This window comes from Phascolarctos cinereus, unplaced genomic scaffold (genome assembly GCF_003287225.1).
Source record: "Phascolarctos cinereus isolate Bilbo 61053 unplaced genomic scaffold, phaCin_HiC Scaffold_9;HRSCAF=440, whole genome shotgun sequence".
NCBI lineage: Eukaryota > Metazoa > Chordata > Mammalia > Diprotodontia > Phascolarctidae > Phascolarctos > Phascolarctos cinereus.
This window is the reverse complement of record NW_027556402.1, coordinates 54,296,503-54,320,808: the sequence shown is the minus strand read 5'-3', so window position 1 is coordinate 54,320,808 and position 24,306 is coordinate 54,296,503. Positions and strand designations below refer to the sequence as shown.

The 24,306-nt window shown below is 36.8% G+C and overlaps 1 protein-coding gene across 7 annotated transcripts in view; it reads left to right on the top strand.

The window, feature by feature from the left end:
• CAMK2D (calcium/calmodulin dependent protein kinase II delta) overlaps positions 1-24,306 on the top strand; it is a 344,903-nt gene that overhangs the window by 123,924 nt on the left and 196,673 nt on the right. The gene's annotated exons all lie outside the window — the stretch shown is intronic.

Here is a 24,306-nt window from a genome sequence, read left to right as displayed (position 1 = left end):
AAAATGGATTGATCCTGTGATTGAAAATTAATTAAAATTAAATGTGATTAAGTCCTAAATCTCAAAATAAAACAGAGAAATGTAAAGAAACTGTTTTGATTAAGCAACAAAATAAATATTTGCCAATTTTATTCTGAAATAGTCAATATTATGTAAGAAAATAAATGATCAGTGTTATATAACAAAATTAGATAACATTTATATAGTGTACTAAAGTTTACAAAGTGTTTTATACATATTGTTTGGTTCTCACAATAACTGTAAGAGGTAGGTGTTATCATTATTGCCCTATTATACAGATGAAGAAATTGAGGTACAAAGAAATCCGTGCCTTATTCAGGCTTGCAGCAACTAAATCTGTGGTGGAAAGGGTGTGGGTCTCAGAAAGACCTGGATTCAGGTCCTACTTTTGATCTTTATTGGTTGTGACATGGGCAGATCCCCTGCTGCTCTCTCAGTGTCCCAGACAACTTTCTAATACTAAGTTTCAGAGCAGGTGCTGATGTGGGTAGACATTTTTTTCCACTGGTAGTTCTATATAAATGGGCAGCTAGGGTGGTGCTGTGGATAGAATGCCAGGGCCTGGGGTCAGGAAGACCCAAATTCAAATCCAGCTTCAGACTTACTAGCCCTGTGAACTTGGATACGTCACTTAACTCTATTTGCCTCAGTTTTCTCATCTAGAGCTAGGGAAGACAATGGCAAACCACTCCAATATCTTTGCACAAAAACTCCGAATGGGCTCACAGAGAGTCAGACACAGCTGAAACGACTGAACAACACAACTAAGTTTCTATAACAGTGAAATCGTGGGTCTGGTTTAAAAACAAAAACGTTAATATTTTGTGGAAAACATATTGTGAACCTTTGTTGATACATTGGTTAATACATTTGGTGAATTGTGGCTTTAAAGAGTTGATCATTCTCCACATGTAGGTTGAGGTAAGCCACCAGGAGAGATGGATTAGAGGCAGATCTGAGACTTAATGTAAAAACAGGGTTTGCCTAAGGTACATCAGGCCCACATCTCTTCTGTGAGATTAATTCCCTGCATCAACTATCACAGATGGATCACACTTACAGCCATCAGAACCGGCATTGATGAGGATTTCTCTCTTCTCCATCTTCCTCTTAGATTCATAGAATGTCAGCTTTGGAGATGATCATCTAGTCCTTTCTGTCCTCCATTGGTTGTCCCCAGGAACCATCTATGCCCACTTCATGCTTCTCTCCCTGGTCAGAAGATTTCCTCTTCCACTGAAGGGGTGAAAGATTCCTGGAATCCCCAGTTAGAACTCCAAGTACATTTTTTTTCTATAGAAACAGTTTTCAGTACTCCCTCCACAGATGTAGATGACAAACCCTCCAGACCTCAGGAGATGGTTTGTGTGAGTTGAATGCAGAAATACTTACCACCCAATTGTCAGCCTTCTGATAATGAGCCTCTCGACACTTTGCTAGGCTAGTGTTGAGATAACAGACACACAATTCATTGCTATGCCTATGTATACCATCCTCCTGGGGAGGGGGCAGTGTGAGGGTGAGAGATGGGACCTACCAATATTTGTCATACCCTCTGAAAATCCAGGCCCACCTCTATACCACAAATAAGTCACATGAGTAAAACTTTTGTGGAATTACATTTATTGATAACTCATTTTGTGGGCTGACCTGAGAACCCAACGACCATGAATCACATTATTCCGTCGGGGGAAATGTAATCCATATTAGAATCAACTGACTTAACAAATGAACTTCTTGAAGACAAGCTGTTTGTAAATTAGGACTTGTAAATTAGTTGTAAAGACAATTAGATTGAGAATCAGACTTGTTTTCTCATTCTGACGTATATTAGTAATTTGCTTTGTGACATTAAGCGAGTCAGTTAACATTCCTTGATAGAGTGAAGAAATCAGACCAGATAACCTCGGAGGTTTTAATTTCTTGGGCTTTAATATCTTGTGATTCATATTATTTTAACCAGGAGAATCTCTGAACCACACAGTTCCAAACATCTCTTAAGTAGTTTGATGTGCCAGGTATTAGGGATATAATGACTGTAATGAGAGAAATCTTGCTGTCAAAAGGCCTACATTCTAACACAATCTTTACATGTAATAGAAATAAGATGTAACTGGGGGAAGGTACTTAACATCTGGTGGGTACAGGAGAAAATACATGGTGTAGGTGGCATTTGGATGGGAAATTTTGATTAGTTAGAATGTGTAATTGTTTAGGTGAGTTTAGGTAGACGGAGTTGGCATGGCTTTGAAGGAAGAGGAGATTCAGAAGGAAAACATTAAGATTCCCTCCAGCAGGTGAAGAGGTTTCTAGATCACTAGAGAAAAGCTGTATTTTTCATACTGTTATCAAAACAAACCATCCATTGAGAATGCCCCAGGAAGTAGCTGCCTAGGAGGTGAATATAAATCTTGGATGTAGTTGGGGGTTTGTCCAAGAGCAGCTATTCATAGACATAGAGGAAAGATGCACGCTGGTGTCTGTGAACCTAACAGTACAGGAAGAGGACAGAGCTGTTGATATTCAGGAAAAAAAATGCAGTAACTATTGTTAACATTCTATTCCTTCCTGGTTCCCTCCTGCTGTGCCACTGCCTGAAAATCCACCATATCCAAAGGAGAGCCAGAGCACAAATATTTTTAAAGTATAAAGAATAAACAAATGTGATTCAGGTAAGCCCAACTTCACTCAAAACTAATTTCATGACTTTACCAGTTTAATAAAAGATCATTCAGAATGAGGTGCATAAGGACTTTCTCCCATAGGCCTATTTTTTATAGACAAGAATCATTGAAGGATTTGGAAAATAGTGCTGTTGTATAACAACAGAATGCCTTTGTCATATTGTAACATTGAAAGAATTTGGTGTCAGAATTTTTTTTTCTTTAGGTGAAGGCAGTATTTCTGAAAGCATTATATCTGAGGCTAATGTTTCTAGGATTATCTGGGGAGATGTAGCACTAATTATCACTCTTAAACTCATATGCTTCCTCCAATTACCCAAATCTTTCTGTTGAAGCCACAAATAACTGGCATAATTAAGTTCTCTTATAGTCAAGAAAGATTCAATTTTTATTTTAAAATACCTCCCTTTATTCGTGGCTGACGCAAAAGGGACAGGAAATAGCTGAACTTAGTTTTATGCAATTATGAAGTTTTTATTGACAAAAAGAGATGCTTAACAAAAGGAGAGCCATTCTGGGGCAAAAATGAATTTGTTTACCTTGGGTTTTGGGGGGTTTTTTGTTTTTTGTTTTTTTGCTGTTTGGATAACATCCTTTTTTTTTCTTACACTTCTTTCATTTAGTATACAAAACTGAGGAGTTAATTAGCTGTGTGTCTTTAAGCCTGTCACTTAGCTTTTCTGTACCTATGTATATCAATTTAATGTATACCAATGTTGTAAAGATAAAGTAAAATTATAGGTGTGAAAGTGGTTCTAAAAGCATAAAGTTCTATACCGTGACAAGGTATTATTGTCATCTTTAATTTGGTGACTGTCAATATATCTCTGAGCGTTGACAGTCTGGTGTAATGAAATATAAAAAGGTACGAATGTTATACAGATGAATCTTTTGGCTAAGTTTCCTTTCCTCATTATTCCAAAGAACAGAATGTTCACAGTTATAGTCCTAGTCTTCCTGGACCTAGATTTAGAAGTATTACTTGCCCCCTTTTATAAATCTTGGTACTCTGTATAACATTTTGGAACAATGCTATGATCTGAACTTTAGCTTCCACTGTTGTTTTCAGAATTAGTGAATGTGAGTGTATGAGTTAAGTATTAAAAACTATTACAGTGGTTTCGTAATTAATCTTCCCATCTCTAGGCTCTCTCCTCTCAAATTCAACCTCCACACAGCTGGCAAAATGACATTCTTTTTTTTTTCCTTCCAGCTCTATATCTTTTTTTAAAAAATTAATTTATTTTGATTTATCAACAGTCACTTCCATAACCTTTTGAGTTTTAAATTTTTCTCCCCCTCCCTCCCCACCTCCCTCCTCAAGAAGGCACGTAATCTAATATAGGCTATATACATACATTCCTATTAAACATATTTTCATATTAATGATGTTGTAAGTAAGAATTAGACCGATAGGAGGAACTACCAGAAAGAGGAAACAAAACAAAACAGAAGAAAAAAAATAGCAAATAATATGCTTCCATCTGCATTCAAACTCCATAGTTCTTTCTTTGGGTGTGGATAGCATTTTCCATCAGGAGGCCTTTGGGAATGTCTTAGATCCTTGCATTGCTGAGAAGGGTTAAGTCTATCAAAGTTAGTCATCACACAACGTGGCTGTTACTATGTACAATGTTCTCCCGGTTCTGCTCACTTCATTCAGCATCAGATCATACAAGTCTTTCCAGGTTTTTCTGAAGTCTGCCTGTTCATCATTTCTTATGCACAATAGTATTCCATTACATTCATATACCACAACTTTTTCAGCTATTCCCCAAATGATGGTCATCCTCTCAATTTCCAATTTTTGCCACCACAAAAAGAGCTGCTATAAATATTTTTGTACATTTGGGTCCTTTTCCCATTTGTATGATCTCTTTGGGATACAGCCCTAGAAGTGCTATTGCTGGGTCAAAGGGTGTGCACATGCAAAATGATATTCTTAAAGCGCATGTCTGTCTGTATGTCTTCTCTGATCAAAAAGTTCTGGGTCCATATTGCTCCTCTGTTTGACCTTTAATGCCCTCCACAACTAGTTCCAGCCAAATTACTCCCCTTCTTTTATTCCGTGGTGCAGGCAACTGGCCTTCTTGCTGTTACTAACATCCAACATTTCAGGGATCACCTTCATGCCCAGAACTCACTTCTCACATCTGCCTCTCTTAGAATACCAAGCTCTCCTCAAAATTCAGTTCAAGTGATACATCTTACATGAGATCTTTCCTGCTCATCCCATCCTGGAGTGAATGTTCTCTTGAAATCACTTTGTATTTATGTTCCCTGAACTCTGTATTTATTTATATGTGTAAGATAAACTGTACAGTTCTTAAGCAAAAGGACTATTTCATCTTATCTTGGTGTCTTCAGTCATTAGCCCAAGGCCTGGCGCATAGTAAGTGGTCAATAGCAGTTTGTTGACTGATTGACTGACTTCTGTTTTGTGATAAGAATAATCACCAGTAGAGTAGAAAATCTCTAGAGTTGGAATCCAGAGGCCTATTTTTTTTATGAATGAAATTATCTGAAAAGTGGTCTTTATCAGCTAATGCTAACAGCATTTCACAAAATGTTATTTATTCATCTATTCATTCATACATTTCTGAAGAACACTTTGAAGTTACCAAGGACAGAATTTTTTGAAGTTGAAAATTAGGATTGACTGATGGGTCAGCAAGTTTATCTTCACATAGGATTTCTTTATTAGGCTCTCCTAACTTCTAGGGTGCCATAAAGACAATATTATTATTTTAATATTTCAAAACAGTCCATCTTCTTATATATTACTAATGTAAAATTAGTCTGTCAGAATAAGAGAATAATTTGCATAAATAAGTTCAATTTTGAGGAACATCTATGTTTTCTAGGAAAATAATCATATAAGGATAGATCATTTTATTGGTGAAGAGTATAAAAATGGCATTTAATGGGGAGATGACATAAGCTTGAAAGATTTTTCCATAAATTTGTTTTGTGTTTCTGCTAGCAATTTTTCTGAAATAGCAGAAAGCTCCATTGCTAGGACCCTGTTAAATACCATGGGACCCTAGAAGAATTTAGTGACTAGCAATTCATGACACCTCCATTTTCACTCTATAGTTGTCTACCAACTATTATGTAAGCTTGGATAAATCACTTAACCTCTCTTGATCTCAAATTCCTTATCTGTTAAAGTAAATTAGGTCCCTTTAGATCTAACTTTCTTTCAACTTCCATAAACTTCAAGTTAGAGGTGCCCTATTACAACACTATGTCATTTTGTTTTGTATTCTATGGTAGTGATCTGGAATTGTGTGTATCATGATTTTAATATGTACTGAATTATTTTCTAATGGAGCCAAAGTCATATGTGTGTATATATATATATATATATATAATACAGGATAGATGGATACAATCTGTATGAGTGTATGTATGTATGAGTAATATACATGAATGGATGCATAATAATATGTATGTGCATATGTATATATACTCACTCCTGTATGTGGTTTTAATGCTAGCAAAATCATTTTTTTTCCTCTAATAATTTCAGAAATGAGTGTAAGGAAGAATTGATTTTCATTTCATCTGAATTACTGTGCTATCACCTAGCTGTATAATATGACAATGTTGTATTTACTCAGGTAAAGAAAGATGATTAAGATGAAAATAGTAGTTGTCATAGACTAGCAAGAAGAGGCACATTCAAAGGATTGTTTCAACAGATTTATCAAACCAATTGTGTGAGATTACATTTCTCCAGTGTACTCTGTAGTTTGTACAAATAGCACTTTTTGAGGATGGTACAGCTGTTCCATAGAGATTATTGTAACTAGTTACCATGGTTTCCAAACATTCAAATGGAGCCATACTTCCTACAGAGACACTTCTAGGTTAACATACAGAGGCCCAGAGGAAGCATCGTTCTGTGCTGACATCTCTGAAATAGATGAGTCAGAACATAGATCACGCAACGTTATTTACCTGCTCTCTTCTTCCCTCCCTTCCTTCTTTTTAATTGGACCAAACTGGATAAGGGATATCATGCTAATGACGTGTTCCTCTCTGAAAGTCAAGCATGTCCTTAAACTCATTGGTCTGCCTATGTCTACCAAATAACAGATTTCCACATTACCTTTAATAGACTCAGGAGATTTTCTCCAAAGAATCTTTTCTTTTTCACTTAAGCCGAAGTTCTGACATCATTAGTTGTTGGATTTTGTTTTGTTTTTTGTTTCTCTCCTCCGCAGAGGATTATATAGTCTTAAGATAGTTTCGGTGTTGGAATACTGAAGACAGAAATAGCTTCAGAACAAAAATATTTGACACATCAGAATATATTTAAACTACTGTGACTCAGTTGTTATTGAGGTTACATTAAAATTATTCTTGAGGTTAGAGGTAGCTGGGTCCATTTTATAGCTACAGGGATGCCCTTGTCATTTGTATCTCAGCTTTGATTGAGCTCTCTTCTTCTTCTTCGTCTTCTTCTTCTTCCTCTTCTTCTTCCTCTTCTTCTTTCTCTTCTTCTTCCTCTTCTTCTTTCTCTTCTTCTTCTTCTTCTTCGTCTTCTTCTTCTTCTTCTTCTTCTTCTTCTTCTTCTTCTTCTTCTTCTTCTTCTTCTTCTTCTTCTTCTTCTTCTTCTTTTAAATGAGGAAGTTGGGGTTAAGTGGCTTGCCCAGAGTCATACTGCTAGGAATTATTACTGTCTGAGGCGGGATTTGAACTTAGTCCTCCTGACATCAGGGCCAGTGCTCTATCCACTGGGCCACCTAGCTGCCCCGGGAGCTGGTCTTTAAAGTATCTGAGAAGTATCTAGAGTCTAGGAGGTGGACAAAGCACTGACATCATTTGAGCCACCAAATCTGAAAAAGAAAGGGATCAGTGAAAGGAAGAAAGAATCTATCCCTTATTATGACCTGACTATTGTATATCCCCAGGTAGGAGGCAGCCGAGAGTGCATCTCTCATTTTGCCCACTCATAGGACTTTATTTGTAAGGCTGTTGATATATGGCAAGTCTAGCCTTTGGTTGGGAAATAGAGTTTATGTTGACAGACTTTTGACTGAAGACCGTTTCAGTCTGTTTTTAATAAGAAGGCTTTAGAAAAAATGAGGCAATTGTAGCAACATGAGGATATGTTTACCTATTCTATGGTGTTAGTATAGAGAAGGAAGAGAGAAAAAGGAAACAACTCATCAGTGTCTCATCTTTTATAAGGGGCCTAAGTACATAGCGCAATCACAAGCTTCTTCTGGTTCTTCTACAAATTTTTATTGACCAGCTGATTGGTTTCCTTTCCTCTTGTCCTCATACACTTCTTGCAGTAGAAGATGAAATGATGAAGAAATGGTGTTAATGCAGAACTGGGTAGGGACTTAGGAAATCTTGCTTGACTCTGGCTCTGTAGACATTGGCTTGTTTAGGGCCATCTACTCACCCTGGCTTAGTTTCTGTCAAATACAGAAAGTCATAGTAAATTAATGCTAAAAGTGCCACTAGAAATCACTTAGTTCAGCATCTTTTGTTGTACAGATAAGGAGCTGAAGCTTGGAAATAGTGACTTTTTTTTCAGCCAAAGACAAGGTTTATTAGAACATCCATCATATTGGGCAGATTCTTGAGGAATCTAAGAGTCTGTGAGGCATTGGCTAGATTTTAAGAATCTAAGCCGGAAATAGTGACTTTTCAAGGTCACACAGTATATTAGCAGAATACCTTGGTGGGCCAATGTCTCATAGAGTTTTGGGAGATTTGGATAGAAGGATTTTCACATTGCATAATTATTTAGTTATTGTGTTTATATCTAAAAAGCCTAGAATTGCAAAAGTGAAAGAGATCATAGAGATGATATAGTTTGACCCCCCTCCCCCCAGTCTCCTCATTTTGGAGATCAAGAAAATGAGGTCCAGGAAAATTAAACAACAAGGTCAGAAATCCAGAACCAGAATTCAAGGATTCTAAGCACATGTTCAGTGCTTTGAATAATGTTCAGGGAAAGGAGACTTTGGAAAACAAGATTAAAATACTACTTTCCAAATATTAGACAGACTTCGTATGGAGTTTGAGGTTGATTACAGTTCAAATCAATCAATGTTTCCTCACACAGGAAAAAATTCCAGTTTAAAGGTTTTGATGGCAATACAATATAATTAACACCTTTACAAATCAAGTATGAAGTGTCAGAACTAACATCTGCATAATAGGGTTAACTGTCATCTGACTTGTTCTGTATGTAGATGTTATGTTTGGAGATGGAGTTATGATTTGATTTATTAGCTGAATCTCTATCATATCAAGTGTTCTCATGTCCTAAATATTGACATTTTGCAACACACATCTTTTTATGTTAGTAGAGTAATTTTTCAAATTAACATTAAAGTTGTACAATGAAGTCCTGTGAACAGGGAGAAGGTTAAAATATACAAATATTTAAGTTTCCTGTTCAAAACATGGGCTTCAGACCTGCGTAATTTGTAAAATTTTCCTTTATGTAGTACTTCTGCAGGAATGATTCATCTTGATTCTTTGCCTCCAAAGTAAGGGGATTTGTTGAAGACAAAGGGTTACAAATAAAGGAAAAATAGAGTGAGGGTCAGATTAGTCTGGATTAGTGTTCTGTGAATAACATCTTATTTCCATTGAGAAGCTTAAGTAAGGTCACTTAGGATGCATTTTAGTGACTTTCTTTTCTTTTCTTTTTCTTTTTTTTTGGCTAGGCAATGGGGTTAAATGACTGCCCAGAGTCACACAGCTAGTAAGGTTATGTGTCTGAGGCCAGATTTGAACTCAGGTCCTCCTGAATCCAGGGCCAGTGCTCTATCTGCTGTGACACCTAGCTGGCCCCATTTTAGTGACTTTCAAGGAGGTTTTTCTAGGGGAGAAAAATATTTCTCATATTTTAGAAGGGGATAATTGTTATATTACATCCTTCCTCCCCTTGTTGCTTAGGATAAAGCCCAGAAGTAGCAATATTTTGCAATTATACAAGAACAAATAGTATTTTTTTCCTAAATTGCTTTTGACAATGATTATCTGATAGAAAATTTTAATTAACCAATTTAAGTAGCAAAGTGCTCTGTTTTATTTTTCATTTTGATTAAATCTCTTCTTGTCTTGATTATTTTTTGTTACAAATGTAAAATTTCTCTCTAGAGAATTCAGTCATTGTTCACATAGTCGATCAGTTTCTTTTAACAAATGTTAGGAAATTATTAGCAAGATTTTTGAGGAAGAGCACACACATTATTTCTTATTGCCTACCATTTGTTGTGTGTTAGAACAGGAGGGTACTAACAAAGCATCTTTTTAAAATTTTCTCCTCAAAAAATCATATTACATATATTTACATATAAATATGTAATGTGTGTTTATATACACATGTGTACATATACGTATATGTATATCTATGTATTCTGTGTATATGAATATATATATATATATATATTCGTGTATACACACACACATCTATATATATATATATATATATATATATATATATATATATATATATATATATTCCAGGCAAAAAGTTTATTTACTGGGAAAGAATAATTGGGAATAAATAGTCAATATGTAGACATCCAAAAATAGTTTGGATTTGCAAATTAATTTATCTTCGTTGATGAGGTCTGATTAAAATCATCATTGCTGGCTCTTTTGTGCCAAATGGTTTTCCATGTCTCAGGGGAAAAATCATTTCACTTAACATTGACAGTCTTTCTGTTATACAAGAGCTACTGAAGTATGTGTAAGAGGAAGCTCTGGTCAACATACTATTTCTGGTAGTGATATGGATTATTTGGCACAATGTATTTCCAAATGCCCTTTGGTCTATTGGAATGATACTAGATTTACTCGAATATTTCTCTCTTAAAGCCATGTTCCCCATTTACATGCACATATGCATTTTGAGAAGAAAAAAAAATAGCAACCTTTACTCTATCCAAAGACTACTCTGAAAAGGAGCTATTGGCAGGGAAAATGAAAATTAGATTAAGGGGAGAATCAACTGATTTCCATTGGGAGTGGAGTGAACAGAAAACTGGAGCTAGTCAATTCTCTCTCTCTTCAACTCCATCCAGCTTCCTCTCATCTTTATCAATGTCTCTTTAACTAGAAGTAAAGAACTCTACAGGAATATGGATGGGACCTAAGATTTCCATTGGCATAGTGAACTCCTTAGGTGAGAAAATTTTCTCTGCTAATGCAAAGCTAATTCTCTGCAATTCAGAGTCTTAGAGAGTTGCCCACAGGAACTGGCAGTCAGTAGGCATTTATTAGGCATCTACTACCTGACACATAGTAGGTGCTATATAAATGCTAGCTGTTATTGTTATTATTCAAAGGCTGCCCTCAAATCATGATTTTCTTGGCTTTGAGGTCAGCTTTTTAGCTCTCTATCCATATATGTATGGTCCCTGGGGAACCCTCAGAGTTTCCACCAAGTCAAAACTATTTTCATAGAAATTCTAAGACATTTCAATTTCTGATACAGTAAATATCAATCAATATAAAACACATAAATATGGTTCTTCATACTTTTTCTTTTTTGGTGAGGCGATCAGGGTTAAGTGACTTACCCAAAGTCACACAGGTAGTAAGTGTCAAGTGTCTAAGGTCACATTTGAACTCAGGTCCTCCTAATTCCAAGACTAGAGCTCTGTCCACTGTGCCACCTAGCTGCCCCAGTCCTTAATACTTTTTAAAAGTATAAAGGGGTCCTAAGACCAAAAAGTTTTAGAATTGCTGTAATACACTCTGCCAGTTCTCTGTCAGAAAGTTTCATGGTCAAAATAAATGGCATTTATGTTATAAAGATACAGTTCCTGCAGTAGTTTCTTGTTCCTTCTCTCCTTAGATTAAAAAAAAAATACATAGCCTTGAATTATAAACTTGAGTGGAAAGGAAACCCTAAGTGTGACCACCACCAATTTTCAATCACTTGCAGATAATCTCTCCATTCTTGAGAACAGAAAAAAACAGAAAATACCCTTAGCATTTTTTGCTGAGAAAGCAGAATCATTACAGTTGGATGACATTTAATTTTCTCTCTGATTGCTGTGTAAAATGCTGATTTACAATTTGTAAATGAGAGTAAACAAATTACAAAATTGAGTGAAGGTTGCCCTATGAGGGAACCAGTACCTTGGTACTCACGTCATTTACTCTTCCTTTCTCCCCTTCTATTTTCCTGTTTTAGAAGGCAAATAACAGTCAACCAACAGGCGTTTATGAAGCACTTAGTATGTGCCAGGTACTGTGCTAAGCAGAGAGGATTCTTTTAAATAAACACTCCAGACCTAAGTATTATGTGCTTTTCTTATCCTAATGTCCTCAAGAATCTTGGCAAAATTTTGGCAGGATGTTTTAAGTGGTTAAATTTGACCTTGAAATAATCAAGCTGTTTGATACTGGCCATAGAAGGTGAGCATGCTTAAATGTGTGTGTGTGTGTGTGTGTGTATACACATATACATATATACATATATATATAATTTATTTTTAACATACTTTTCCTTTTAAATTTTGAATTCCAAATTCTTTTCTTCCCTCCCATTCTCTCCCATAACCCTTTGAGAATCATTTATACATGTGAAATCATGCCAAATAAATTTCTATATTAGCCATATTACAAAAAAAGAAAAAGGGAGAACATTATACTTCAGATTTGTGCTCGGAGTTCATCAGTTCTCTCTCCAGAGGTGGATAGTCTTTTCATCATGAGTCCTTTGGAAGTCTATTGATCAGAGCAGTGAAGTCTTTCACAGTTGAGCATCATTAACAACGTTGTTGTTAACTGTGCACAGTGATTTCCCATTTTGCTTGCCTTACTTTTCATCTGTTCGTATAGATCTTCCCATGTTTTTTTTTCCCTGAAACCAACTCCCTTGTAATTTCTTGTAGCACAATAGTACTCCTTAACAATTGTGTACCACAACTTGTGCAGTCATTCCCCAGTTGATAGACATATCCTTGATTTCCAATTCTTTACTGCCACAAATAGAGTGACTGTATTTTTGTACCTATAGATCCTTTTCCTTTTTCTTTGATATCTTTAGGGTACAGACCTAGTAGTGGTATTTGAGCATGCTTTTTTAACCTCAGAAAAAAGGAAAGAAAATAAGACCAAAAGAAAAAAAAGGGTAACTAGCTGAAATTACAATTTAGAGGAGTAGCATATTTTAAAAATGAGTTGTATGTTGTATATCTTATAAACTGAAATCAGAAACAGATAATTGTAATGGTCATATCTAGGGTCCAACAAATTGAAGTCCATGCTTATTTTTGCTTAATGACCACTGTCAAATAGAACTTAAATAAATGAGCCCATTGAAAGCAGTGTTTAAAACAGAAACCTAACTACATTTTTTGTGATATAATGATAATAGCTCTTTAACATTATCCAAAAGCTGTGTGCTTATTAACATGCTTCAAGGTTCCACTTTTTTGTCTCTAAAGTAAGAGAAGACCCCTTTTAAAACATAGTTCTTCTAGACGTTTCTTTCTGTACATGAATTAGCACACATTTCCTTGCTCAATACAATCCTTGCTTTCAAGAAGATTACAATCTTCCTGAGGAGACAGAACTTCCAAAAAAGAAACACATTCTGTGAAACCAGTTCTCAAATTCTGTAGCTGGCAGTGTACAAAGTCCTGAATTGAATCTAGTTAGGCATTAGGATGTATGGTAGAAGATGTAAATTCCTGTTGTCAGTCACTTCTATTTAAATAGATTATCCTTTCAGGTGACTGGCTAATCTCTTCTTAACAATGACTATCAGATTATTATTGTGTTAGTATAACCCACAGAACATACTACTAGTTTTTCTTACAAGGTTAATGAACTATGGGAAAAGAAGTAATATTTAAGGTAGTGTTGGTTAAATTTTGCTTGCTTTACAACATCCTTAGAGAATTGTGCCATATTATATAAAACCTTTTTGGCTGGTGACAGTTTTTATATTGTACTTCAGAAACTTACGATGCCTCATTCTCAAAGTCTGCTTTCAGTTTTCAGTATTTAAAACAAACAAACAAAAAAAACAAGAAGTAGAATTTAAGAATATCTTGAAAGATCCACTGTGTCAATTGACACAGTACATTTTTTTTATCCACAAAACAAAGAAAATAGGGATAGGATGAAAATTTTTATTTCCAAGTACAAACAAAAGCACAAGAGAAAAAAACCATTGTTTTCTTGGAGACCGCAGAGTTTATTCCACTACAGAAGGTAAGAATAAAACTTGCAAGTGCAAAAGTTTGGAGATTGGGAGATTTTTTTCCCTAATTTGTTCTATTCAGAAAAAAATATTAATTTCACTTGTAAATCCCTCCAAAAAGTTTTATGTCATATAAATATTTCTCTCCTTAGACGTTAACTTCTCCTCCTCTTCCTCCTCCACTTTTTTTTCTTTTTGCTGCAGATATTTTGGATGTTCAGATAAACTGGTTTTGAATATTTGTAACAAAAGGCAGTGCTTTCGTGTGTACTTATATATTGCCTCTCTCCATCAAGTTCCAGCTGTTTTTCACAAAATACCTATCTCATAAGACATTTTTGCATTTCGTCCTGCAACAGAGAAATCATGTACTTTTTGACAAATTAACAGCACTAGCTCTTATTTTTAATACAAAGTGGTAGAATATAAAGGTTATATGCACACTCATTAAAAAAAAGCTTCAAAAAGGAAGGTTATGCCTTTTAAATTATCTTAGTATGTCATCTCAAAAACTAAGGGCTTTCAGGAAATGTGTGGAATTGGCATAGTGGAAAGGATAATTTTTCTTCATGTTATCTCTTTCCCTGTTCAATCAACTGGATGAATTTTACAAATCCCTATGTGATTTGGAGGATTATAAAAATTATTCCTGTGCTCAGAGAAAAGGCAGTGGAATAAAAAGAGGAGGCAGAAAATAGGGTAATTCAGGGTCTGTTTATTCAAATTGTAATAGTTAGTATTACTACAATGCCTCAATGGATCTGTGATTTCACTGATATAGGTACATTTTCCAGTGATGTAGATCACAACTCATTCAACTTCTCTGTAAGACTCTTGTCCATTACAATGCCATTAATCCTCTACAGGTCTGTCTAGTATAATAGGAGGGAAAAGGAAGATTTTCTATCTTTTTTCCTTTTTCTTTACTGAAATGTAAAATGTAATGAAATAAAACCAAAAAGTTACTATTATAAAACATAGAGTAGAAATAACTTTCTATGTTCTGATATGTGTATTATATAATATACACTAGATACCATATAAATATACAATATTATATAATAATTCTGTTATATGCCTTCTATTACTATACCCTTCTTCATTACTGTCTTGCATGATAAAATAGCCTTACTCCTTACCAAGGCTAATGCTTCTATTTGTTCCAGTAATATCATTCCATCTCATCTCCTCTAACAGATTGTCCTCTCTCTTATTCCCCCCTTTCATTTTTTTCAATCTCTTACTGTCTACAGGCTCATTTCCTACTTATGGAAAAAACAACAACAAAAACTCACTTAATCCTTCCATTTCTGCCATCCCCTCTGCCCTTTGTGGCAAAACTCAAAAAGGCAGTCTACAAAAATGCTTCTACTTTCCTCTCACTCTCTTCTTAACCCCTTACAATCTAGCTTCCATCCTTATTATTCCACTGAAACTGCTCTCTCCAAAGTCACTAATGATCTCTTAGTTGCCACAGCCAGTGGCCTTTTTGCTCAATTTTCATCACTGCAGCCTTTGATGCTGTGGGTTATTCTTCCTCCTGGATACTGTAGTCTCTCTAGGTTTTCGGGATACCATTCTGTCTTAGCTCTTCTCTGACCTATCTCCTTTCTTTGCCAAATCCTTATCCAGATCACTTTCTTCAATGATAGGTGCCTTTCAGGGTTCTGCCTTGGGCCTTCTCTTCTTCTTCTAAACTACTTCATTTGGTGATCTCATCAGCTCCCATGCTTTAATTACCATCTCTATGTTGATGATTCTTTTTTTAAAAATTAATTTATTTTGAATTATCAAAAATCACTTCCATAAGCTTTTGAGTTTAAAATTTTTCTCCCCCTCCTTTCCCATCTCCCTCCCCAAGATGGGACGTGATCTGATATAGGCTATACATATACGTTCCTATTAAATATATTTTCACATTAGTGGTGTTGTAAGTAAGAATTACAACTAATAGGAGGAACCACCAGAAAGAGAAAACAAAACACAACAGAAGGAAAAAAAATTACGCGGATGATTCTTAAATCTACCTATCCTGCCCCAAGCTCTTTGCTGACCTCCAAACTTGTGTCTCCATCTGCCTTTCTGTTATCATGAACAGTCCAAACCAATCCAACAAACATTTTAAAGTGCCTGCTATGTGCCAGGCTGTATGCTAAGTGCCGAGAATACAATTAACAAAAAGACAATAAAAAGTCTTTGCCCTCAAGGAGCTTATAATCAAATGGGGGTAAACAATAAAAGGAGGCAAAAAGTGTGGGGGTGGGGGGAAAGGGAAAGACAAGGCAGGATGCCCTGTGTGGAGGCATCTTGTTGTGTGGAAGTGAAACTAGGCGGCACAGAAGATGGAGAGTGGAATGAACTGAGAGTACAGTTTCTAGCCTCTATAAGGGGAGACACTGGGGAGGACTTTGGCACTTTACCTTCTAGATCCCCAGTCAAAGGGGAGTGGAGACTGTGGGAGGTGGTGTCAATATATACAAAATAAAAATTTGGAGTTTAGGCATGGGAGAGGAGGGAGACCTTGTGACTGCAGGAATCAAGAAAAGTTTCGAGAAGGAAAGCAGGGAGGAAAGGAAACAAGCATTTATGAAGTGCCTGCTGTGTGCCAGGCACAGTAATACGTACCTTTCAGTTATTATCTCTGATTCTTATAACAGCTCTGGGAAGTAGGTTCTATTATCATCCCTATTTGACAGTTGAGGAAACTGAGGTTAAGTATGTTGTCCAGGATCACACAGGAGATAAATGTCTTAGGCCCAGTTTGAACTCAGGTCTACCTGACTCCAGGCCCACAGTTTGAGCTGAATTTTAAAGGAAATATATATCTGAAGGCTCTGTCACACCTGGACTGTTGTTAGTGGTCCAGCTATTGAGCCTGCTTGCCCCATGCCAGTCTATCCTCCAGTCAGCCACTAAAGTGATTTTTCTAAATGCAGTTTCAAACATGTCGTCCGCTTATTCAAAAACTCCAGTAATTCCCTGTTCCCTTGATCAAATACAAGATGCTGTGTTTGGCATTCAGAGTCTTTTATAACCTAGTTCTTTCCTACCTTTCCAGTCTTCTTACACGTTACTATCTAACACGACTGGCTTCCTGGCTATTCCACAAACAATACATTCCCATCTTTCAGCTGTGGGAACTTTCCCCATGCCTGGAATGCTCTTTCTCCTCTGCTCTGATTGCTGATCTCCCTGGCCTCTTTTCAGTCCCAAATAAAATCCTACCCTCTACAAGAAGCCTCCCCCAACCCCTTTTAATTCTAATGCCTTCTCTCTGTTGATTATTTCCCGTTGTGCTGTCTCTAGCTTGCTTTGTGTATATTTGTTTCCATGTTATCTCCTTGAGAGCAGAGACTGTCTTTGCCTCTTTTTATATCTCCAACACTTGTGACATAGTAGACACTTAATAAATGCTTATTGATTAATGTTATATATCATGCATAAATAATGTTCATATTATACATACAATTATAAATATTATATATATCAGAATTAAGAAATTACATATCAGGATGCAGGAAGTATGTCTAATATTTTTGAGACATTTTTATGAGAGATATGAGACTTTTGAGACCTATACTTGTCTGTATATGTATGTGTGTGTGTGTGTGTGTGTGTGTGTATGTATACACACACACACACATACACATACATATATATAGCTAGGTAGATATAGCTACCTTTTCTTACTTTAAGATTCACTCCCTTAAAATCCAAAATAGCATCTTCCCTCAAATCCTATTTTCTTCCTCTTATGGATCTCCTCCTCAAAAAACTCTTCCCATATTTTCATTTACATACCTTATCCCTATATATTTTTCTTTTCTTTTCTTTGCCAGAAAATTTTATTGACAATTTTTTTCTCCCTCTTTCTTCATCCTGCTAACACTTACAGATCTCTTGGTGTCATGTGGATGCCAGTGGGATATGTCTGTCTCTCATTCTTCTTGCATAGCTAGCCAACCTTCTTTAAGAGGATATTGCTATGATTATCTTTTAATCTGTTTTTCCGGTGAAGTTCTTCAGTGATAATTTTCAGCAGACTACTCACTCCTACCATGTGTCTCTCCACTGTCCTACTTGTGACCTGCAACTTTAATTCCTTTGAGACTATTGTCTTCCATGTTTCTCAACCATATAGCATTACTTTCAACACAGGTATTTAAAAGGCAGACCTTAGTTTCAGGGAGAATCTTTAAGTCTTTAAAACAAGTGGCAGTATGGTGAATTCTATGGACTTCTTCTCAGTATAAATATTTTTAAATGCATAAAATGCATAGGATTACAAAGAAAATAATTTTTTAAAAATACAGTAATCAAGATACATATTTTATGAAAAGCAATTTCACTGACTCCAGGGTAAGAACCTTTGCCTTAAAAGATCTATAATTTCCTAAAGGCAATACATGCTATTTTCTTTCTCCTGTTCAATTCTGGGCCCAGTTAATCATCCATCTGGAGTGTTTGTTCAAGATATGGTTACTGATAAATAGGCGTTAGGAGCTGTTTATACAATTACACATAATGGTTAGTGTTAACCATTTCCAAATGTCACCAATTTGGTCATTTATTTATAGAATAAAGATACTTGTAGAGCTATAACAACTTGATTTATATACATTCATACTTTGCTCACTCTGCCATTTTACTTATGGCCTTTTTGGTAGGCAGACTACAATTAAGCATACGTTAAACAGGTGATACTTTGGTGGATGTTCCTAAAAGAAAAACTTCCCCTAGATCTACCACCAAAATAAGAATCCAAATATTACTTAATCCTTTTAATGCAGAAGAGGCCACAAGAATGATATCCAACAATTTTCTGGAGTTGTCACAAGAAATCTATCAGAAGTGTAACAGTCTGCTTTAATAGCCCCTCCCACAGGGACTATGATATCTTTAAGAGGTAACAGAATCTTTGGAGTTATAGTTTAACTGGTATCTGTGTGTAGGGTCTAAGAACACTGAAAATATAACTATTATTCTTGAGAGACCACAAACTACTGTGGCTAGAGAAAAATTGAACACAAAGAGAAAGGACTCAGAACTTTTGTTTCTGAGATACTGAGTTAACTCTTATCTTGTGGGGAAGATGCTACAAAGGATTCTTGAAAGGCATTGACTACTATCCTGAGAGTTGAATGGTGGGACTGTGTTTCCAGAACTGAAAAGTCAGAAATTACAATTAATTGGCAGAGGTGATTCTGGCTGTGACCTTTCTCCCTGTGTTATGATTTTGAAATAATTAAATGTCATCGTGATACTAAATTATATATACAGTTATGATATTTATGAAAGTTTATGGCAAAAGAGGTTTCTTGAGTTTGTTAATAAGTAGTAATAAGGCTCAGAGATAAACGATTAGTGATACAGTGGTATTTTTTTTATTAACTTAGGAAGAAATATAAAATCATAACCTTTATTACCATAGAATCCAAGATGAGAATTAATTAGGTAATAAGTCAAGTAGCAGGATGACGACTGCTAGCTTTGATGTGTCTGTCAACCAGTGGCATGTACCACACAGTCCACTCATATCAGACAGCATAGTAGGGTGCTGCCTTAAAAGTCCGCAACAGAAGCAAAGAAATACTTGAAATAATTTTACCCATGGTCAACTCTGCTCACGAATGCTTCTTCACTTCAATCTTCACTATAGCCCCAGCCACATCAGTTTTCTCCATGGATGCTTCCTCTTTTGTCCCTTTAGCCTATTGATTTATTATGTTAAATAGAAATCATTTTATCTATTCATTAGACTTTAATTAGGCATATCTAGATGAGCCTGCCTTTTGTTACAATATCAATAAATTAACTCTTTTTAAGGACCTTCTCTGTGCTAGACGTAGGATACAAACAAAAAATAAAATAATCCCTTCTATCAAGAAACTTACATTCTATCGGTAAAGACAACATGTGCAAATATGTACAAAAAAAATGTGTATGGTTTTGGGATGGGGAGGAGTAAGGGAGACCTCTAGCTATAGGATTCAAAGGTTCAGGAAGTCAGGGAGGGAGGAAACAAAACAATCATTTATTGGATCTCTTTTGCTATTTGGGTTAGGCTATTTTTTAAGGAGTTATTTTCTTTAGTATTTTTTGGGTCTCCTTTAGCAAGCTGTTGACTTGTTTTTCATAATTTTTTTGCATCACTCTTATTTCTCTTCCCAGTTTTTCCTCTACTTTTCTTACTGCTTCTCAAAATCCTTTTTGAGCTCTTCCATGGCCTGGAACCAATTCATATTTTTCTTGGAGGCTTTGGGTGTAGGAGCTTTGACTTTGTTGTCTTCTTCTGGTTGTATATTTTGACCTTCTTTGTTACCAAAGAAAGATTCTGTGGTTTGACATTTTTTGCACAGTTTGCTTATGATCCTAGCCAATTACTTGTGTTATAAACTCTTTGTTAAGTAGGGGTCTGCTTCCAGTGTGGAGAATGTACTGTCCCAAGCTTCAGGGATTTTGTGCAGCTATTTTCAGAGACACTTCTAAGGACTTGTAAATTTTCAGTTCTTCCAAGGAGGTATGATCAAGGGCAAGATGTTCTATGAATGACCACAAGCGCTCTTTTCTGCCTTGGAACTGTGAGAAGGATTCCTTCTTCATCACTGCAAGCTCCACCATGCCAGCGCTCCTTCTTATTCAGGACGCCACCTAGAACTGCAGCCCACATCCATTCACAGGCAAAGCAAGAGAATCCTGCCTCAGCAGCAGTAAAGAGATCCCTGCAATCCTGCTCTGATCAGCCACTCATTTCCCCCTCAGTCTGTTGGCCAACCTCTTGAAGCAGCCACTGCCTCGGGATTACAAGCGGGGACTGGGGCTGGGACTGAGCTTCTCCTTCACAGTGGTCACAGACCCTTCCTACTGACCTTCTAAGTTGTCTTTGGCATTTGTGGGTTGAGAAGTCTGGAAACCATCACAGCTTCCCTTGATTCAGTACCCTGAGGCCTACTCCAGGTTCGCTGAGACCTGTTTTGCCTGCATGCCTATGCTGAGCTGCGTTCCTCTCCCAGACAGGCATGCTAGACCTTTCCAATCAACCATACAGGTTGTCTTGGGCTGGTAATTTGTTTCAGTCTGTCTTTTTGTGGGTTCTGCTGCTCTAGAATTTGTTTAGATCCTTTGTTTTTACAGGTATTTGGAGGGGTTTGGGGGAGAGCTCAAGCAAGTCACTGCTTTTACTCCACCCTCTTGGCTCTACCTTCCCCCCCCAAAGCAGTCATTTATTAAGCACCTACTACATACCAGGCACTGTGTGCCAAGTGATTTACAGATATAGTCTCATTAGATTCTCACAGCATCCCAAGGGGGTAGGTACTACTGTGATCCTTAATTTATAGTTGAGGAAATGGAGGTTAAATGACTCGTCCAGGGTTATGCAACCAGTAAACGTCTTAGACTTCATTTGGACTCTGATCTACCTTACTTTAGACCCAGAGTTTGAGCTAAATTTTAAATGAAATAGATATGAATTTAATAGAGCTCATTTTTTTAAAAAAAATCTTATAATTTAGGCTTTTAACAAATTATAAAAAACTTTCCCCTAATTAATCGGAATAAATTAGTTATATAGCAATGGAAGACAATGTGGTACAGTGGAATGAACCCTGGACTTGGAATGAGAAGATCCCTGGGGTCATGGTTTGTCTATGATTCTTACTAGCTAGGTGACCACAGTCAAATCCCAGCTTCTCTGAGCAGCAGTATTCTTATTTATAAAAAAGATGGAGATAAAAATAGAGTAGGCCTTATTTTACCTGGTTGTGATCTGGATGATGGGATGATCTGGATAATATACAATGCACATTGTAAAAATTAAAGTACCATTTAAATATCATCTTCTTAAACATGTTAACACCTCACAGGGTTCAAATGAAATAATATTTGCAGAGCACTTAGCACAGTGCCTGGCACATAGTAGACACCATATAAATGCTTATCCTCCCCTCCCTGGTTGTCCTGTCTGACATTATCATCATAAAATTTTAATTATTGTTTGATGCTATTATTAGGCTCTTAGCTCCTTGAGGGGAATCACATTTATAAAATGCAGCCTAGGCTATATATGAATTCCTATGTCATTGCAGACTTATTCTTCAGTTACTGATGAGTAGACACCCCCCCCCACCCCTGCCAGTTCTGGGGCTTGTGTATCCAAGCACAGTGACAATACATAAAAGTCATTACATACATAAGGAAGGCCCAGTCACGATGGCCACCTGCCAACACCTCCCCCCTCATCCCCTTATACCTTGCTTATAATACTAAAAAGCCGCATGGAGGAATATTCCCTCCTATGGCCAAAGAGCTGTAGCCATGCCCTCTCTTCTTTGAAGCCTCTTTGGCTTCCCTGAATGTGCTTTTCTCTGTGGTGACAAACCAGTACTTCCCACCAGAGGTGGGTGGGGTTGCAGACAGTCCTTCAATCTACCGAAAGCAGTAACTACCTTTTCTTTTTTCTTAAGTGTGTCTTCATCTAATCCCAACTTCCCACTCCTGGATAGACTCTAGGAAGAGCAGCTCAGTTACTTCCCTTTTAAACTGATTTTTGCTCTGAACTTAAACACCAGATAAATAAGATTTTAAAAGATTTAAACAAATAAATAATTACAAGGTAAATTGAGGGAGAGAGCAGTACCAACTGGGACGATCAAGAAAGGCAACTTTAGACGAGCCATGATATTAGTTGAATCTTAAGCTAATGGTGTTCATGAGATGAACCGTGATGTTAGTTAAATCTTAGGCTAATGATATTCATGAGATGAGCGGTGATGTTAGTTGAATCTTAGGCTAATGGTGTTCAGGATCTTCTGTCCTTTGACCCCGTGAAATGATTTCTAGATTATTGAGCTGACTTTGGTTTGTTATCTCCATACACTGGAGATTAATCCACATGGCTTTGTACCTACACACAAACTCAGCCTTCACCTGATCCTGAAGTTCTTCCTGAACTCCTAGTCAGTGTGATCTGTCCTGTATCTCATAGTGCATACATCTAGATCTGGATGTGACCTAAGAGACCATCTAGGATACTCCATCCTCCTTGTTTTCTAGATGAGGAAAATTGAAGCACAGATAGTAGGTAACAGAGGCAGGCTTTTTTGACCCCAGGGTGTCTGATTCCAGAAGCAGTGTGCTTTCCATGCTACCTCTCTGGTTCTGGGGAAGACTTCCTTCCAGTGCATAGTGAGCCTGTAAAAACCCAGAAAATACCCCTGATTGCATCTGAATATCAAGACCTGGACCTGCTATTGAAGCTGAATATGACGAGGTATCAGTTGGCAGTCCTACTTTTATCATTTTAAAACTGGACTATATTTATAATGACTATGATACATGAGAGGGTATTGTATATGAAAGTATAAATAGGAGCTTACTAAATGATAGCCTTAGGAGGAAAAATCCCCCTTGCTATTTGGAGTAGGTAACAGGCTCTAATTTCAGTTGCAAAACTGAAGTCTTTTGAAGCTCATATCTTCCCTAATTGCTCCCTTTATAGCTTCAGAGGTGGGGAACTCAACACACAGCCTCAGAGATGAGTCTGGACTAAACAAATCACTTTTCATCAGCAGCTGGCAACCTGGCCACCCCTGGACCTTGGATTCCTCCAAATCCCACCATCCCAATGAGCTAGACAGCGACAAGGAGAGACATGCAAAGGGATTCTGTCCTTAGCAGATTAAGACAAGAGGAGGCATGGCTTCCCTGTACCAGAACACAGAATGCCAGCCCATGAGGCAAAGCACAGACTAGGAATACTCTCTAGAATAGAAGAAATGATGAAAGGGGTGGCTTTGGACAAACCTTCAAAGACCTGTATGAACTGTTGTAATGTGAAGTAAGTAGTATCAAGAATCTGTCAGCTAGGCAGCAAGCATTTATTAAGTGCTTACTGTGTGCCAGGCACAGTGCTAAGCACCGGAGATACTAAGAAAGGCAAAAACACAATCTCTGCCCTTAAGGAGCTCACATTCATTAGAGGACAATGTATATAATAACAATAGAGTAAAAACAGACAACTTTGAAAGACCTTTATAGCATAATGAACAGCCATGATTCCAGAGAACCATTGAGGCAGAATAGTACTCGCTTCTTGACAAGAGAGATGGTGGACTCAATGTGAGGAATAAGACATACATTTTTAAACATGACCAGTGTGGAAGCTTAACCATGTATATTTGTGTCCTTTCTAGCTTACCTCAATCCACAATGCGTACTTAATCTGCCTAACATTTGTTGACATTTCTAAAGTGACTCCTAACCTCACTGACTGATAATATTTCATAGGCCCTTCCTCTACAAACCTCACTCCTTCCTATGTAGCTAATCTCACGGTCATGCTTCTTCCTCATTTGCCCTGCCTTTCCTACTGCCACCTAAGTCCTAGAAGGGCAAAAGTTA